The sequence below is a fragment of the Arabidopsis lyrata genome, assembly GCF_000004255.2.
Source record: "Arabidopsis lyrata subsp. lyrata unplaced genomic scaffold ARALYscaffold_3, whole genome shotgun sequence".
Classification (NCBI taxonomy): Eukaryota; Viridiplantae; Streptophyta; class Magnoliopsida; order Brassicales; family Brassicaceae; genus Arabidopsis; species Arabidopsis lyrata.
Window position 1 is genome coordinate 14,127,545 of NW_003302553.1, and position 13,845 is coordinate 14,141,389.

At 32.8% G+C, this 13,845-nt stretch overlaps 1 long non-coding RNA gene across 2 annotated transcripts; it reads left to right on the forward strand.

The window, feature by feature from the left end:
- LOC110229955 lies at positions 1-2,171 on the forward strand. Of its 2 annotated transcripts, XR_002333248.1 has the most exons (5): positions 1-749; positions 1,073-1,207; positions 1,364-1,426; positions 1,669-1,707; positions 1,822-2,171. It is a non-coding gene; the product is annotated as an uncharacterized LOC110229955 (long non-coding RNA). The 2 variants fall into 2 exon arrangements; XR_002333247.1 differs by having other exon boundaries at positions 1,364-2,171.
- Positions 2,172-13,845: the final 11,674 nt, after the last annotated feature.

Here is a 13,845-nt window from a genome sequence, read left to right on the forward strand (position 1 = left end):
ATTATTTATAAGTTATTGAAAGAATCTCTTACTAATAAAAGAGACTAATTGAAGCCTCTCAAGCTATCCACATAAGCATTTTCCAAACCTCACTAAAATCTGCCACGTCAGCTATCTAATTGCTACCTTAAACAGCCACGTAATCATGTTCAGAAGTTATTAATTTTTATCTGGAATCATCAACGCACAAATCTATGGGTGCTCAATTAAGGTTACCTCATCTCTTTACTTAAAAGTCGAAGCGTTCTACCTTCCCCTACGTCTAATCACTTCCTCTTAACTACATCCTCGATTATCAAGAGAGTGCAGAAGCAACGTTCATCTTCCATAAAACTTCTACTCTCTTTCCTCAGCAAAATCATGCTCCATCATCGAGAGTGTGTTGAAGAAACGTTCATGCACTCACGTCTACTTACGCAATCGATCTTCATTGCTTTTCATCAAACCGTGATAGTCATCTCTCAAGCCCATGTCTACGCCGTCCAATATGAAACCTGGGAAAGAAAACTCAATCCCCAGGAATTCATATAAAATATGCTTCCCTAAAATACAACAAGTTGTAAGCGCTCATTCTGTTTTAGTAACCATCCCCATTCTATTTTTTATAGGGGGTGATATTCGACATTCTGCTGGATATTAACGATGGATAAAGGAGAAATTCTGGTTTCCAAAAGAATTTATCCATAAACCATTCCTAGAGTCTTTTATGCATACACGGCGACACGAATCGTCGGCAAACCATGTTTGAGGTGAAAAAACTACTTTCTTTGGTGATTTTTTATGGAGTATGAATTTAAGTAGACACCATGATCTATTTATGTCAGGATAAAGTTTTCAAAGAGAGTTATGTGAGGTTTCAAGTTCTGAAAACCTGAACATGTACCCAACGCTGAAAAGCCAAATCTCCGATTTGATGCTTTATTTTTCAGTGAGAAATTCCACACTACCACACGAATCACAGTTCTAGACCTGAACTGAGATTTCCCAATTTTGATTTGTATATGAATCTAATCTTATTGATATTTAGGGATTGGAAGCTATAAACTGTGATTCTCCCTATCTCTGATTTTAGGTTCATTTCTTTACCGATGGATCATGAAGCAATATACTTTACCATTGGTAGTTTAGCATGACCAAAAACGTTCTTTAGAGAGATAATATAAAGTCATGGTGAAGTGACATTGAAGGTTCAGTCCTCATTGAAAAGGTAAAAAGGGGTTCCTTACTCTCTCGCTCTCTGTGACTCTTGAATGTTTGTATGGACAGCTTATTGACAGTTGAAATTATTTTGGTTAAACATTAGTGATTTTTTATTAGTAAGAGATGTATCGCCTTATCAAATTGTCTTATAATATTTCCACAGGGGCGAGAACATTTGCTGTCTTGACAAAAATTGATGTTATGGACAAAGGAGCCGGTGCATTACGTAAGTTGCCTTATCACATTGCATTATAATTGTAAAAGAAGCTGCAACTATTTGCAATTAAAAGAGCTAGAAATGCATAACAATAGTTTTCGTCTAATTAGGTTATGAAATGATATTAGAGCTACGACATGCTAACTTTTGTAGTAATATATATGTTCCCTCATTTTTTATTTTTTTGCTAATTATGTTCCCTCATTATTATTGTGTCCATCCCTACCTAACAAATGATGTTTTCTGCATAGATTCTACAAGCGAAATCTCTTACACTTAAGTATATATGGGTTAGTGTAGTCCTCCCACTCTCTTAGCTTTTCTGTAAAAATTTAGTTACACAAATCAATGCCATCCACGGTGTAACCTTCTCACTTCTATCATGTTTGTTTCATTTATGCTAGATTTAAAAATGGTGGGGCGATGGCGAAGAAGAACCAAAGATAGGCTCTCCTTAAAATTGTTTGTAATCCGAGAAAAAGTCGTTGGTCGAGGTGGTGATGGGTTGGTAAACCATGGTTATGATTACAAACGTAAGGACGTCGAACCCGTCGACAGTATTGCCGTGACGTGCCAGATATCATACTTTAATCTGAATACAAGGTTTACTCTTCCTAAATTTGTCTAATTCTTTAATTTGGTTATGTTCTTTTTCCTTTCAACCCTTGCTGTTTCTTTAATTTGGTTATATATGTTTTTGGCTTTGAACACTTTTAAATTTCAAAATATAAATTATAGCCAAAAAATTATCAATTATTTATTTCACATGTGTACTAAAAATCTAAAAATAAATAAAAACCAAATTATGTAAAATAAAATGTATACTCGGGCGTAGCCCGAATTTTCCTCTAGTATATTTAATTTTTTTTTATTCAGGCCTAAAACCTATACAAAATCTTAAGTTTGTAATGAAACCTATATATATATATATATATATGTATATATATATATAGTATAGATTCATTGATGAACAAACTGTCCGTTGTAGCACATTGCTTAAACTTTGAAATCAAGTTACCCTCTAATTGGAATTCTGGGTTCGAATCCCGGTAGCGGAAATTCTTTTTTTTTTTTAACTATAAGAAAAACCTTTACACAATCTATATGTATATTATAAATTCATAGAATAAGAAATAATCCGCTTTAGCAAACAGGCTAAATGCTATAATGATCTGTTTGATCATATGCTCATCCCGGGTTTAAAGTCCGGCAGCGGAAGTTAATTTTTTTAATCTGTTGAAAGAGTGACAGTATTACATGCTTGTAACTAATTCAGCTAAGACCTTATTAAACACTTGTTTGCTATATATATGATTTTAAGAATATTGCACACAACTTTTCAGATGAGAATGGCAGCAGTTATGTGTTTTGAGTAACCGTCAAAATACATCTACACAACAACAACAAGAGAAGAGTGAGTGTATACAGACAAAAGTACATAGAAAGATTTGTTCTTTTTGAAACCAAAGCAAGGAAGCCAAGCCGCTCTCCATTCTTCTTAGCAAGCCTAATAAGCCCTTGTCTCTGTTTTGCATCAGCTCCAAAACTTTGTGATCACCTGAAAGAACAAAAACCCATTTCCAAAAAACACATGGACTTCGCTTCTATGACTAGTTCTAAAGCGAATGATTAAGAAAACCTGAGAGTGCAAGGCAATGGCTTTTCCTCTGAGCTGATTAAAACTCTTCTTGCCTACTTTGTTGCGTGTGACAACAACTATAGATGCAAATAAGCCTTTGCCTTCATTGACATTCTTTATCATTGGCACTGCTTTGATTGCTTTCCGAGAGACTCTTTCTTGTTGCGGTGGCGCAACCGTCTTGGAGAGCATGTTTTGGTAATCTTCGCTTGACATGGAACTTCCCCAACCTCCAAAAAGGAATTCCGGGTTCGAAGCCCGGTATTGAAAATATATTTTTGTTCATTTTATTAGTCTTAGTCTTCTACTCTTATAAAAGGCAGTTTCGTTAATGTTGAATCTTGTAAACCAAGCGAAGTTATCGTTGTATCTTATTATAACGTTCTTATTTGATTAATGACTTCAATGTGTTTACGGCTTTTGTATTGATTTCTAGTTTGCATGGGATTGTTATGGGTTGCTGATCTGCCTAAATACTCTTGTTTCTCTTTTTGTTTATGACTTTTCAAAGGGTTGAATTCTGAGTCAATCCAACCTTTTTTGAAGCTTCCTTCGTTTGATTTCACTTACAATTCAACCTCTTCGAAAAAAAACAAATAAGATTTGTTAAAACCTTGAAACCAAAAGCTGCAGATCTATCATCTTTGACGACTATAGGAAACTGTCTAAAGAACAACGTCCCTCAATTTCTCCCAAGCCTCTCATCATTCCTCCAACTTCAGGTATATCTCTCATTTCAAATGCACTTTCTACTTTTGTTTACATATAAGAGAGTTCAACTTTGCAGCTTTGCGGAATTGAACAAGGAAACAATGAGTTTCAAACAATATATGATAATGGACTCGAACATTCTACGAAAGCTCTCTCGAGAATTGGACTGGTTTAGTGTGTATTTAAGCTATTTTACGTCATACATGAAATTTTCTTGTGTTTATTTAATTGCCTTTAATAATTTGGGTTGTGCTTAGGATCGGATTTCCATAAATTTTACAATGGCAATTAATGTAAATCTATTACTAATAAAAGGAACTAATTGAGGCATTTCAAGGTGTCCACATTAGCTTTCTAAACTACTACTATTTTATAAGTTTCCACGTCAGCATTCTCATGCCATGTCTAAAAGATTTGATTTTAGGTTTTCACGTTTCTTTGTGGATAGATCGATTAACTTTCCCTTACCTCTTCGACATCTTCGTAACTACAACAATATGGAGAGTCGTCATCTTCAAAGCTTCTATATATTTCCAGTTCATCTAATATTCCTGCAAACTATAGAATTTGTTCGTAGGCCTCTCCGCACGAATCAGATGTTTGAATCTAAAAAGTGGACTTCAGTCGCTGTGTGGGTTTGACCAGAGAAAAGGACTAGTAGAGGGGATAGAGTTCAAAAGATCTATGGTAAGTATTTCCCTTTCTAATCTTTTTTAATCTATCATAAGTAACGTAAATATATAAATAAACCCTAAACCCTATATATATATATATATATTCTTCTAAAGTCTAAGAATAATTATTTGTTAATCTAACATGTGAAAGTTCAAGATAAATAGTTTTTGTTGACTATAGAACAAATACAGAGTAAACGTCCATGCAATTAGATCGTTTATTGTAGTGGCTGACTCTTTTGATGTGTAATTTCTTTGGCACTTGGCAGACCCATTCAAATTTATAGACATTTATAGATGTTGTTTTGTTTTAGTATTCATGCCATCATTTGCATCAATGTTGTTGTGCAGTATCTATATATGATCAAGGCATGGGGAAAGGCATAGCCAGAGAACAAGTATGTGAATTCTTTTACCAGATGGGTCTGAAATACACACAACTTTTAGGACTGGATCTTGGCCTGAAGAATGGAGAGGAACATCAAAAGGTGGTGTGGTGAGTGACACATTATCGGAATAAAAGAAAATTAAAGGAAGGGTAAGTAAATTAAATAATATATGAGTGTAATTAAGCATCAATAAGGGCAGCATCTAGCTTCCCTCTCACTTTACCAGTTCCTTGCATTGTCCTTTATGGCCTGAATAACAAAATTAGGTAATAAAATAGGAAATCAATAAAAATAGATTTTGAGTACAATATATCAAATTATCAATGCTAAAGTCTTCATGACTGCAGATGGGAGTTGTGGTCAAGAAGGGATTTCGATATGGTGTAGCTATATTGCTATATAAGCATTTGATTAGAAATCAATAGATTAATCCATGGATGTCCAATAAGTTTTTAATAAATACATAGTCTCATTTTGCATTTGTCAAATGTTAGAGATATACCGGGCGTACCCCGGATTTTTCCCTAGTTATATTGAAAGTTTTTATCCAAAAAATATCCTTTTATTATATAGTAGATTTTTCTATAAGTTTCAAATTATTTAGAAGTTTTTGAAATAATATATTAATTTTTTTTTTCAGGCCTAAAACCTATAACAAAATCTTAAGTTTGTCATGAAACCTATATATATAATAAAAATTCATTGAGTAACAAACAGTCCGCTGTAGCACATTGCTTAAACTTTCAAATCCACTTTCTCTCAAACTGGAACTCAAACTGGAATTCCGGGTTCGAATCCCGGCAACGGAAAATCTTTTTTTATTAACCTTTACGCAAATCTATTTGTATATTATAAATTCATTAAATAACTAACAATCCGTTGGAGCACACATGCTAAATGCTATTATGATCTCTCTGATCTTTCTTATCCCGGGTTCAAAGCCTGGCAGCGAAAAAGTAATAGGTTCATAGTTATAGGCGATGAGTACACCAATGGATCTGTCACCATGTCATATGCCAATGATTCAACATTGTGATACTTCCACATGGATTATAGAGGATCCGTGATCCGGAGAGATTGGAGTGTGACTACGAGAAACTCGACATTAATTGATGCGTATAATTAGTTCGTACGTCTCCGTCCTTTGCCCTAGTTTTAGATAGCTTGCTTGTTCAGGTCACGAATCTACAGAAACAAAAACATCAATTTAATTTTTTTGTCAATATCAGTTGCAACAAAGTATCTATCAAAACACAATTTGTATCACTGGCTCTTAAAGTGTGTGCCAACAAGAATTTCTCTCTCACAAATAAGCTCGGACAAAGTAAGTGTATGACTCTTAAAGTGTTTCGCAACAAGAATTTCTGTTTAATCCATATCTGTTGGGATATAAGAATTAAGGGCAAGAGATTTTTTGTGAAGAGACTGTCGTGAGCATTGGGACAAGGTTTTGAGCGAGGAACTTTTTAGTTCAAAGTTGGACATGATTTTTCCAGGGAATGAAGATGACGCATAGGCACTTGACGGGACAACGTCGGAATATTTTCTAACTTTATGTTACACCTGAATATGCAGTGGGAGGAATCTTGTCAGAGAAATCTTATGTTTTCATCTTAGGAGTGATACTCTACAAATTATCTTACATTAAACTCAAATTATCTTATGTAAGTCTACCTTAACTCTACAAATTTTACAAACTTTTTAGAGATTGTTCGCAAGCTCTTAAAGCTTCTTTGTTTGAGTTTCATTAAGTAAGACAAAACTAGTTTCTCGAATCCAGAACGTACGTACCTAATTAAGGTTTCTCTCGCTTTCCAAATTTCTATGAATCTTTTGAAAATTGAAATTTTTGGTATAATTAATATCAATATTATTTTTGTGTGAATTTTCCATCACCAAACAACACCGGATCCAAATAAAAGACAATCAACCGGATGGACTCCTCCTCCTCGTTTTCTTGTCAAATGCAATTCTGATGCTTAATAATCTTCCCAAGTGACGGGGGGGGCTGGCTGGTACGGGATCATCACGGATCAATCCAAGCTTGGTGCGAGTAACCAACCTTGTTGAATAATTTCGCAAAAAATATTCACATACATCTAAATTTATACATTATATTCTAAATTCAAATAAAAACAAAAGATCTGCTGTAGCACTTTGGTTTATACTAAATATCTAGGTCTCTTTACATCTAGATTTGAATTCCGGGTTCAAAGCCTGGTAGCAGAAAACCTTTTTGTTTGATTTCAAAGTCTTAGCTTTAATTATATATATTGACTTTGTTCTCCTACTAGATAAAAGCCCGCGCTACGCAGCGGGATATGTTTTTATAAAATAATTTTGTTTTAATATAAGTATGATTAAAAAAAATTTTAAAAAGGCTATAACATTTTATATCTTGTATTTTCTCATATTTTAGTAAATTTTACTTTATTTATGTATGTATATATTAATAAACATGTAATATATTAGTTTTAAAAGATAAATGTACCGTATAACATATGTTATATATTAATTTTACAAAATAAATTGATATAAACTCACACATAATTTGTTTTTTGTTGATATAAACTCACACATAATAGTTCTAATTCATATTATTTGTAAGTGACAAACTAAATTTGTTTTCTTATGAACTTCAATCTAAAGAGTTTTTTACAAAAATCCAAGGATAACTTCTATTTTTTAAAGTTTTTTAAATTTCACTCATCAATTTAAATTCTAGTGCTAAATTTCATACTCATGGTTTCATCTTTAGTTATAGGATTTAATAAATAAAAAAATATTTCTTTTTTGTTTTAATATATTTCACTTCATTAAAGTATGAGCGTGCTAGGTTTCATTTTAATGATTTTATTCTAACTAAATTTAATTTTCATGAAACATATGATTTCATTTTTTTTAATCTTAAATACCAATATTTTTTAATGAAGCTTTTTGTTTTCGAGAAACACTTAAACCTCAAATTTTAAATAAAAGAAACATTATAACGATCTTTATATAATTATCTAATGGATCAGAAAAAAGCTAAATATAATGATACATATATTAAAAATGAATTACAAAATTTTATTTAAGATAATAAAGAGGTAATAAATTTTTTTTGATATATGTACTATAATAAATTTATTTATTAAATATTGCATAGTTAAAAAACAAATACATGGATATGTTAGAAAATAATTAAACATCTAAAGTAGAAATTGGAGATGGATCTTCTTAACATTATTTTTCTTGTTGTACGATGATTAGAATTGATATTCTTAATTCTCCATCACCAATAAACCTGAAAGTTTTGTTATAATCATCAAACTTTTTATTAATAAATTTGTTTTTGATATATGTACTACAATAATTTATTTATTAAATATTGCATAATTAAAAAACAAATACATGGATACGTTAGAAAATAATTAAACATCTAAAGTAGAAATTGGAGACGGATCTTATTAACATTATTTTTCTTGTTGTACGATGATTAGAATTGATATTCTTAATTCTCCAACACCAATAAACCTGAAAGTTTTGTTATAATCATCAAACTTTTTATTTTGCTTCTGAAATTTAAAGAAGAAATATTATATGACATTCTTTCTATAATAAATTTAGAATCAAATTTTTACAATGATGGCTTCTTTGATATTAACCCATATAGCAATATAAAAAATAGATACATGGATATATTAGAAGAAGATGAGAAAATGACTACTTATAAGATAATAATCTAAAATAGACAATAGATATTAATCTTTAAGAAATCATATATATGAAAGGAGGTTATCTCTCTCCATATGGTCGCCATGTCAGCATTTTAGGCTCTTCTGGAGATGCCACATCAGCTTTCTTTCCATCCAATTAAAACATTTCATTAATATGAGTCATCTTTTATTTTTTACACATCAGCTTTTAATTATAAATGTCAAATGGGGAAAACACAATAGCCCATGAGGGATGGTCCATATGAATTTGAAAATCTAATTCACAAGTTAATAATATATTTATTATTTAATTCTATATATTATTTAATTTTTTTACATATTGATTTTTACTAATACTAACTTATTTTGTTATTTTATGTTATTTTTCCATGAAATTATTTTATTGGTCATATATACTCCAAAGTTTTTTTCCGCTAATTTTTGTAATCTTAACTCAAAATATGAGTGGATAATAGTATAGTGGATTAGCTAATGGTTTGAGTAAGTTTTTCTCTTATTTTTTTGATCTATATATGACACTGAGGGTGAAGAGTACGTAAGTTCATCAAATTTTGGAGGTTCTATAATCCCAACATTACCATCTATAAAATTGGTTTAGGAAAGATTGTTTACGGATTGTGTGAGTGATGCATTGTTGAATATGTTGGTTAAAAATGTATTTTAATACTAAGAGTAGTTGTTCATTGTATGAGTAAATGATTAGATAATTAAAAATTACATTTATCAAAATATAACATCAAATAAATCAAAATAAAAAAAAACCGGAAAAACCGAGGCGTAAAACGGGTGATTAACTAGCAACAAGAACAATCAAAATAATTTGTTATTAACAACTTTTAAAACAAACTCACGCTTAGCGTGAGTATTCATCTAGTATATATATAAAAGTTAGCCAACTCTCTCCATATGAGTGTCACATCACCACACAAGAAAATGACATGTGTCATTTAACTTTATTTAAATTAAAAATCAGCAAAATTAATTGAGGGGAAATAAAAAGTCTCATATTGTGTTAAATCCTCCATGAATCTCATTCTTAAATGATTTCTTCAAAATAAAAATAAAAATATTAAAATTATTTTAATAAATCAATCACTACTTTTATTTTACTTTTCATATTTTTCTAATTTTTTAAAGTAATGGCCAATGGTCATCACTCGATAATGACTAAAAAATTAATTATGAGTGTTGTAGACTTGTAGTTTAGTTATTTGCTACCTAATAGTAATTTTACCCTGAATATTTTTTTGTTATTAGGTTATGGTTCATATCTTATCATATGACATTCTTTCTTTTCATTTTTGTGTCTTATGGTAAGTTCGTAACATTGACATGCAAATTTTTCAAGTAATGAGCTTTTGAGACGTTAGACATATCACGAAATTCAAGACAAATTTATTTCTTTTATATGGCTATATGCAATAAGCCAATAACATAAAATCTAAAAGTGTTACTTAAATAACTCTTTAATTTTGGCTTTCTTTTTCTTTTTTCATACGAAAACTCTTGAGATCAAAATATCCAATATTCTTGTTGTGTGTATTCATGATAATGAACAAATATTAGAATCTTAGATATAAAAATAATCAGATTATACATGAAAATGTATAAATTGATATTTAGAATCAAAAACGAATCTAACCATAAAAATTGTAAGTACATAAGATGAGTCTAATTTTATCAACTATACAGTAACAAACAAAAAAAATAAACATAAATTAGCGACAAAAACAATTAGCATATTTTTATATTAATAATTTTCAAAACAACCCCACGCTACGCGTGGGAATTCATCTAGTAAAAAAATAACGTAAGATAGATATCATATAGTCTCTAAAATTAAAATTTAGAATTATGCTTTTACATTGATATTAAATTTGATTTTTTTAAACCCAGACAACAATAACAACCAACCAACCAAAAATAGAACTTAAAAAAATATATATATATATATATATATATATATATATATATATATATATATATATATATATTTGAGATATAAAGAAGAGGATGAAAGATGAAAGAATGAGAGAATGAGTGAATGAGAGAATGAGAAAATGATTATTTATAGGGTGAGAATTTCAAAAATAAATAAATTATGGGAGTTACAATTTAATTTACTGTGTGTTAAATATTATCTTGATCCACAATTGTTTTAGTTTGTAGAAATTGGTTATTTTAGATGACCGTTTTGTATCTTTTACGCCTACATTGTGCCCCTAAACATATAAATTAAGCTCCCGGCCAAGGAATTGGTTAACTCAAGTATGTGTAGTTGGAAACATCTCTTATGAATTTGTGTGCAGGCGCCGACTGATATTACTTGATGTGTATGAATGAGTTTTTGGCGTTCCTAGGTGGAGGAAACTTTGCTCTTTCTGTAGACGAATATATCTCTTAAGGCACGATCTGGCTCAATCTCATTTTGAAGAAATTCCCACTTTTAATAGATTTGATGATACTCGAACGAAAGTTTCAAGAAGGTGAAAGCAACTGGCAACAAATGCACCTTCTGAAACCTTTGGGAACGAATGTTTGGGTAGCAGAACAGAGTTTGTGTTAAAGAATGTCGAGGTAATGCTGCATATATGTTCTGCGATGACAACTTTATTCGACATATTATGCAATCTTACTTGGATCTTGGACTAATCAATGTATGTTCATGTTGTTGAATCTTACTTGGATCTTGAACTACTTACCTTTGAGATCGAACCTTTTCTTTGTTGAGAATCATGATACATCAATAGATAGCAAAGCTTACCGTCCTTTTCCGATCAGTTGATTGTTTCAGAGTTATGCTTAGGCTTAAGACAGTTTTTTTCAGGCGTTAGTCTGTTGAAAGAGTGACAATAATATTACATGTTTGTAACTAATTCAGCTAAGACCTTATTGAACACTTGTTTGCTATATATATGATGTTAAGCGTATTGCACACAACTTTTCAGATGAGAATGGCTGCAGTTATGTGTTTTGAGTAACCGTCAAAATACATCTAGACAACAACAACAAGAGGAGAGTGAGTGTATACAAACAAAAGTAGAGAGAAAAATTTGATCTTTTTGAAACCAAAGCAAGGAAGCCAAGCCGCTCGCCATTCTTCTTAGCAAGCCTAATAATCCCTTGTCTCTATTTTATATCAGCTCGAATCGATTTGCAAAACTCTGTGATCACCTGAAAGAACAAAAACCCATTTTTCACAAAACTCATGGACTTAATTTGCTTTTATGACTAGTTCTAAAGAGAATGATTAAGAAAAACCTGAGAGTGCAAGGCAATGGCTTTTCCTCTGAGCTGATGAAAACTCTTCTTGCCTACTATGTTGCATGTGACAACAACTATAGGTGCAAATAAGCCTTTGCCTTCATTGACATTCTTTATCATTGGCACTGCTTTGATTGCTTTCCGAGAGACTCTTTCTTGTTGCGGTGGCGCAACCGTCTTGGAGAGCATGTTTGGTAATCTTCGCCGGAAATGGAACTTCCCCAACCTCCAGAAAGGAATTCCGGGTTCGAAGCCCGGTATTGGATGTTAATATTTAAGTAGGAAAGATTGATGAAACCATGATTTAAGATTGGAGAGAAGCATAAATGTATTGATGAAAGATGTGTATCACACAATGAGGAGGCACACACGTTTATATAGAGAACATAATCTAGGTCTGAGATGGGTTGTGCACAAAGACCAACAGCACCCTCATTCAGCCTTGTAACCCGAGTAACCCAAGTAACCTGTAACCCGAGTAACCCAAGTAACCTACATTTAACCCTGTAACCTGTAACCCGAGTAACCCGAGTAACCCAAGTGTTAAATGTCTTCTTGATTAACACTCCCCCTCAAGTTTATACTACAATACTCATTGTGTATAAACTTGGCACTCGCAAGAACAACCTCATTAAAAAGCTAAGCTTGTAAAACCACGTGGGACAAAACCAAGCCTAGGGAAAAAGAGTATTGTCCCAACGAGTTAGGGAGCCTTTCTCAAGGATGTGTGAGGTCTACAAGACCAAGTTTGCCATGGATAAATTGACAAACTTGGTTACTTGCTGCCTTGGTGAAGATATCGGCCAATTGGTCCGAACTCGTAGTGTAGCAAGGAAGGATTGTACCGTCTTCGATCTTCTCTCTTGTCTTGTGGCAGTCCGTCTCTATGTGCTTGGTCCTCTCGTGGAACACGGGGTTAGTAGCAATATGGATGGCTGCTTGGTTGTCGCAATGGAAGGTAATTGGTGTCTTTTGCTCGATCCCAAAGTCCTTTAGTAGAGCCTTCAGCCATGTCAACTCGTTTGTGAGCTTCTTCATAGCCCTATACTCCGCTTCAGCACTCGAACAGGACACCACCTTCTGTTTCTTTGTTTTCCAAGTTACAAGATTGCCACCAATGAAAGTGCAAAAGCCGGTTGTGGACTGCCTTGTGTTGCGATCTCCATTGTAGTCTGCATCACAATACCCAACAATTTCCGTGCTAAAGTTTCTTCCCATCCAAATGCCTTTGCCGGGACTTCCTTTGATATATCTCAGAATTCTCTCCACCAAACTCCAATGGTACACCGTAGGGGCTTGCATATGCTGAGCCACCTGATTCACGGCAAAAGAGAGATCAGGCCGAGTATATGTCAAATATATGAGCTTACCTACAAGTCTTCTATACTGTTCCGGGCAATGATATGGAGTATCATCCTTCTCCCCCTTTCGATTGACCTTGTATCCTTGCTCTAGTGGTGTATCCACTGGTTTAGCTCCAAGTTTCCCTGTAAGCTTTAGGAGATCGAGGGCGTATTTCCTTTATGAGAGAAATAGTCCCTCCTTGGATCTACACACCTCAATCCCTAAGAAATACTTCAACACACCCAAATCTTTAATATCAAAGGCTGAGTGTAAAGAAGACTTAATCGCTTGGATCCCTTCTTTGTTACTTCCCGAGATAATCATGTCATCAACATAGACCAATACCACTACTATGCCTTGATTATCTTGCTTAGTAAACAAAGTATGGTCAGAATGTGATCTCTTGAAGCCATTAGCCAATAAGGTAGAGCTTAACTTATGATACCAGGCTCTTGGAGACTGTTTTAGTCCATAGATAGCTTTCCGAAGCCTTAAGACCTTTCCCGGAGCCACTATGTCTTCTAAACCCGGAGGAGGTGTCATATAAACTTCTTCTTTCAACTCCCCCTGAAGGAAAGCATTCTTGACATCCATTTGCCACAATTCCCAATCCAAGTTCACAGCCAAAGAGAGAACAACTTTTACGGTGTGTTGCTTAGCTACCGGAGCAAAAGTTTCCCTATAATCA